We start from the raw sequence: 6,705 nt of genomic DNA, 5'->3' as shown, positions 1-6,705 counted from the left end.
TCATTTTCCCGTGAGATGACCGAAAGTAGCCATTGACAGTGGTGATGTATCACATAAAGCCAGCCATGGAAAGGAGTGAGACTGATTGGATGAAGATAGCAGGAAAGCAGAGGTTCAGAGGAACGAAAAGCATCTCCATTCGCTTATCTGAAATTTCTATCAATGAATTACATAAGTATTTCTATCCCTTCTTTTATTTATTATTCGAAAACACCCTTATCACTTTACTGACACCTGACTGAGATTTGCAAGGTGACCATAGCTTGCTTCATACCAACAATCTCCGTGGGATTCGACCCTTACTCACGTAAGGTATTACTTGGACGACCCAGTGCACTTGCTGGTTAGTTGTATCGAAGTTGTGACAAATTATGAATTAAGATCAGAGCATCAAGCTTTGGATCCATTACCAGGATTTGTTCGAGCCTAGAGATCACAATTTCGTGCACCAGTGGCCAAGAAATTTCACTTCAGCTTTCCAGAACTCACACTTAGCTAACTTGGCATACAACTTCCTATCCTTCAAGATTTGCAGTACAGTCTGTAAGTGATCCACATGCTCATCTTCTGTCTTAGAGTAAATAAGAATGTCATCGATGAACATGAAAACAAACTTATCCATATATGGATGGAAAATTCTATTCATGTAATCCATGAATATCGCTGGGACATTAGTCAATCCGAAGGACATCACTGTGTACTCGTAATGACTATAGCGCGTACTGAAAGCAATTTTGGGAATATCCTCATTCCTAACTCTTATCTGATGGTATCCAGATTGTAAATCAATCTTAGAAAACACCTTGTAACTGGTCCATTAGGTCGTCAATCCTTGGCAACGGATATTTGTTCTTCATAGTAACCTTATTTAGCTGCCGATAATCGACACACAGGCGCATACTTCTGTCTTTCTTCTTTACCAGTAGCACTGGTGCTCCTCACGGAGATACACTCAGCCGAATAAAGTTTTTACCCAGCATATCTGATGGTTTCAGTGGCTAAGAGAAGGGGGGGTTGAATCTTAGCCCCCTTTTTGCTTAGTAAAACTTGCTTGCCTTTGAGATAACTTCAGGAGACTTTTTTTATTTTTGTCTCGTCCCTAGCCACGAGACTTTTATTTTTATCTCGTCACTTGATACGAGACTTTTCTTTTTGTCTCGTCACTTGGTACGAGATATTTTTCAGTTTGAGCTCCTGTGCAATAGAAACAGAATTGGAGTAGAGAAGAGAGAAAATTACACCCATATATATCCTGGTTCAGCTGCTAAGTGCAGTACAGCCTACATCCAGTCTCCATCACAACCATGATAGAATTTCACTATAATCTTCTTGATTACAGACTGTAAAGTGCTAACCCAACTTACAAGGGGATTCCCACAGAATCATGAAACACAACATAGATGAACAAAGGAACTCTAAGACATCTATGGCTTTTTCTTTTAATTTTGCACTCTCTGCCTTTTTCCGCTCTATGGCTTTTTCATACAAACCTCACTGTTTGCCTTTTTCCATGAGACTCAAGACATGACAAAATTAAACAGAAAAATACTAAACAGAATATATTGAAGGAGAAGAAAAACTGCTAGCTTAGGTAGCTCTGAGACTTCTGTGCCTTGCACTCTCAAATCTTACTCCTTGCTCCAAACAGTGGCTGTTCTCCCTTTTTATAGAAGAGAGAAGCCTCCTCACTTGAAGCCAAAACCCAAGCCAACTTCTTCTTCTTCAAGAAACAGAACCGGTTCGGCCACACAGAGAGAGAAGAGATAACCATGCAAAACCCAACATGCAATTACCTCTAGTCCTTCCTTGGTCACCACTCTTCATCAATCCGAGCTCTCCATCCTTGGCTTGCTTTCCAAGATGGATTTCTGACCCTTGATGCTTCATGATGATGATGACTTCATCTGCTTCAATCTCTACCTCTACCATCACTTTGCCACTCTAGCTACTTCCTGTGGTGGTTGAGCAGAATCAAAGACAAGTCACGCCTCCAAGAGTCTCTTTGCTGGCCGAATCTTCTTCTTCCTTTTTGAGCATGAAGAGCTCGAGATTACTTCACCAAATCTAACCATATTTGGTGAAAATCTCAGCCACAACACACTTTTATTTTGTTATGTTTTCTTGCCATCATTGTGATGGTCTTGTAGCTTGCTCTTTCTTCAATTTGGTAGCTAAGTTTTGCTTTCATGGTTTCCTGTGTAATAACCGAAGAAGAGAAGCAAAGATGAGAAAGAGGAGAGAGAAATTTGAACACTAGCTAATGGGTAATGATAAAGTGAAATTAAAGTCCAACTTACCTTGCATAAGGTAGCGTGTAGAGTTACTGAACCCATCAAATCAATTTCTCTCTCTCACATTTATATTTCTAATGCTAGCAAATTAAATTTGAAATCCATCCAAAGTAAAGAAATGGGATCCGTGGGAAAGCATGAGGCAAATGATAACATTTGCTTTCCTGATGGATTTTGGATCAAGCATTGGTTCTTGTAGCATCAAAATTAATTTGGGTTTGTAGTAATAATAGCTTCAATTTGGCCCAAATAAAACACAACATTGTTTCAGCCACTATGATCACAATTAGATTAATATCAAGGCTGAGTGTTCATAGACATATTGGGCTTACACCAGAATTTCATTTTTGGCCTAATATTAAAAACCTGCAACAAAATTATTAATCAATATATTAAATGGGAATCAAATTAATAATTTTGTAATTAATTACTTTTAATAATGTTTAGTCATCACAAATATTAATTTAGAGTTTTCCAAACTCATCAATCTCCCCCTTGATGACAAACATTATTAAAATTGAAATGGAAAGAAATTTAAAGATTGAGTAAAGAATACTCCCTTTGAATTTGAATTTCTCCCCCTTTCAAATTGTCACATGGCTCCCCCTTAATATATGCCATTTTTACTAAGGGAAGCACTAACCTATAACAGTTTAATCAAGCTTCAAGTAACAATGTTATTTAGCATTTTTATTTCATGATGCTAAATGCTTGATTTATGAGCAGAGTGTGATGACAATCAAAACTCATTTGTTATCATAAATTGATTTTCTGCTCAAACTTTTTACACATATCAATCAACAAGAAAGTTTATTCAAATATTTTTCCTATACAAGATATCAGAGCAAAATTATTATAGTAAGAAAAATATTTGAAGCACACATGGTCAAAACATGGCAGTTTTTATATTTTTCAAGTTTAAAGGAACTGCCAAAAATATCAAGCATATTAACCAGGATGAAATAGAGTAATATAATCATGCACATTCATCAAGATTAATTAACAACCAGTCATCCATGTAATCAAAACAAATGCATTGCTAAATCATTATAAAACAGTAGCAGCAAACATAATGAAGCAAATGCAGTTTCAATATTATCAACATGCTATCATCAAGCATCAAAATATAACAAGGGTGATCATGAATTTTCAACAGAAAATTTCATCCCCTGTTTTTTCATATTTCAATTTTTAGCTTTTCTCCCCCTTTTGTCATCAAAGGGGTACCTGCAAGAAATGATTATCATGGAAAACAGAGTATGCAAAATATATCCGAAAACATAAACAACAAGTGTCATCAGAGTATCACATAGTTATGCTACTGTCAGTCCCTAACCTAACAAAATAAAGTAACTAATTGAGCCAAAGTGTGCCAATATCAAACAGTAAACAGAAACTTAATCATCAGAGAGATTAAAGTCCGATCCCTCAGCCCTTGCTTGACTACCAGCTTCATCATCAAGGCTCTCTAGCATTAAACCGACCCTTTCTTGGCATTTCTTCTAGGCCGACTCATTTTCATATGCAAGTTTGCGAGCAGACTTGTGAAATTAAACCATGAGATCAGACATGTTAGAGAATTCTGTGAGAATGTCTCTTAGGGAATCGGTCACCTTTGAGAATTCTGGCCGGCTCTCAAAGTCATCATCAGAGGCCATAGATTTCTTTTCCCTTTTTGTAGCGCCGCCTCCTTTAATCATAGAAACCTTGTTCTCTACATCTTCATTTGTTAAATCTACCTTAAAGTACTCAAAGATGCACGTGAGAAACATTCCATAAGGTAAATTAGTCTTTTTTATACTCTTTACAGACTCCCACATATGTCTAATCATTAGATAACTAAATGAAATGGAAGATGAAGTAACAAGAGCAAATATTATGAGACAGTCAGATACGGTTACCCTGTTATGAGAACCACTCTGTGGAGTGAGAATATGAGTGATGATGCGGTGCAGCAGGGAGTTGGTTGGACCCAAAGCCTTGTGAGTAGGAACGGTTCCATCAAGTCCAGATAGATTTTCACAGATTTGATGAAGAACTTGTTTGTATGTAACCCCAACATGTGAATCCTATTTATCACTCATGTAAACCTTCGGCCTTTCATCAACGTAACCAAGGGCAGAAGCAATTGTCTCAGCATTCAGAGTGATATGCACCCGTTTCACATAGGAGTGAAGGCTGCCATCAATATATCTCAGATTTGCATAAAACTGTCTCACCAACCCTGGATAAACCATTTTGTGAATAAGAAGCAATGGTGACCATTTGAGACTATCACACAGGGGTTGTAGATTGATTCCTTTGGAGGACAGAGACTCGAGATTCACTAAGTAAGAGGGGCACAGATGCCGTTTTTCCAAGACCTCTTTGTGGAATTCATAGAAGGCACAGGTAGAGAACCTTGAAGGATCAAAATGTGAGTGTGGTTTGTGAAACTTATTTTTGAAATCCATTGAACCAAGGTTCATGGGTTCTCTGGTCTCATGAAGCACGAAACCCTTGGCCTTTTGAGAGCTCTTTCCAGATGCATGGGGAGTGGATCTCTTCGGTGGTGAAGGTGGTGGAGACGGAATGGGTGATGTGTGAGACTCTTCTTCTTCTTCCATGGGACCTTTTCCTTTCTTCTTTCTTGAAGAGGTTTTCGTGGCAATGACCTTCTTTCTCATGGTGTCGGTTTGCTTTGAGGGAGGTGAGGGTGATGATGATGATGATGTAGAGTGAATATGGATGTGAGTATGAGATTGTGGAGTGGACGGTTTTTGAGAGAATAGGATCCTTTCACTTTTCCTGGGGGCAGTTTTCTTTTTCATGGTTGGGAGAGTGGAGAAGTTTGAATATGAAAGGGTGAGGAAGGCCGAAAGATGTGAGGGAGAAGGGAGGTTAGTGGTGCAATAAATGTGGAGTGGAGAGAGATAGTGGAGGGAGTTATTAACCATTAATGGCGCAGTTATTAACCAGGGAAGTTTTTCAAAAACTGAAAAAAAAAAGAAATGGGAGTTCCCTTGAATCAAGGGATTAGTTGGAAGGAAAGATTTGATTTGACAACATGCTTCTTCCAACAAGATTTGATAAGACAACTAAGGAATTTTGTGATTTTATTTTTTTTAAAAATGAGGAACTAACAAAACTGTCATGGTAGGGTCAAAAGATATTTGGTGGGGCCTATGAAACTTAAATTCTGCGTTGCCTCCCCCTTAATTATAGCTCTTCCATCATGCCCTTATTTTTATCTCGTCCAAACCTACGAGACAAAACTGAACAGAGTCAAATATTCACAAGTTATCAATAGAGCTTAAATCAAACATTCCCAAACTTTTTCTCAATGTACAGAATCTGTCTTCACAGAGGGGTTTTGTAAAAATATCAGCAATTCGGTCTTCAGATTTTACAAATTGAATATCAATAGTACCCTTTTGCACATGTTCTCTAATAAAATGATATTTTATCTCAATGTGCTTAGTTCTTGAGTGCAGAACAGGATTTTTTGATATCTTTATAGCACTCATATTATCACAAAGTAAGGAAATACTATTGATTTCTAATTTGTAATCTTCCAATTGTGTTTTTAACCAAATTAATTGAGAGCAACATGCAGATGCGGAAATGTATTCAGCTTCAGCTGTGGATAAAGCCACTGTGGCTTGCTTCTTGTTTGACCACATGTTGAGTGAGCTTCCAAGGAAGCAACACATGCCGGAAGTGCTTCGTCTATCCACTCTATCTCCCGCATAATCTGCATTACAAAACCCTACTGCACAAAAATCATCAGATTTAGGATACCATAACCCACAATTACAAGTTCCCTTAATGTATCTAATGATGCGTTTAACAGCCGTAAGATGGGATTCTTTCGGGTGAGATTGAAATCTTGAGCATACACTCACACTTTGAACAATATCCGGTCTAGAGGAGGTAAGGTACATGAGTGAACCTATCATTCCTCTATACCTTGTTTCATCCACATCTTGGCAATTATCTTCCTTTTCAAGTTTTGTATTAGGATGCATTGGTGTACCCATTGATTTGGAATTTTCTAGGCCAAATTTTTTGATAAGTTCTTTTGCATACTTTCCTTGGTGAATAAAAGTACCACTAGGAGTTTGTTTGATTTGGAGGCCAAGAAAGAAGGTTAGTTCTCCCATTAAACTCATTTCAAACTCACTAGTCATAAGTTTTCCAAACTCTTCATACAAGAATACATTGGCCGATCCAAATACAATGTCATCAACATAAACTTGAACAAGGAGTATATCATCATTAGATGCTTTAATAAATAAAGTAGTGTCGGTGGTACCCCTTTGAAAATGATTTTTTAATAAGAAGGCACTAAGCCTTTCATACCAAGCTCTTAGAGCTTGTCTAAGACCATAAAGAGCCTTAGTTAATTTGAAAACATGATTTGGAAACTTTTTAT

This window comes from Arachis ipaensis, chromosome B06, assembly GCF_000816755.2.
Source record: "Arachis ipaensis cultivar K30076 chromosome B06, Araip1.1, whole genome shotgun sequence".
Classification (NCBI taxonomy): Eukaryota; Viridiplantae; Streptophyta; class Magnoliopsida; order Fabales; family Fabaceae; genus Arachis; species Arachis ipaensis.
Note: the sequence above shows the minus strand (reverse complement) of the source record.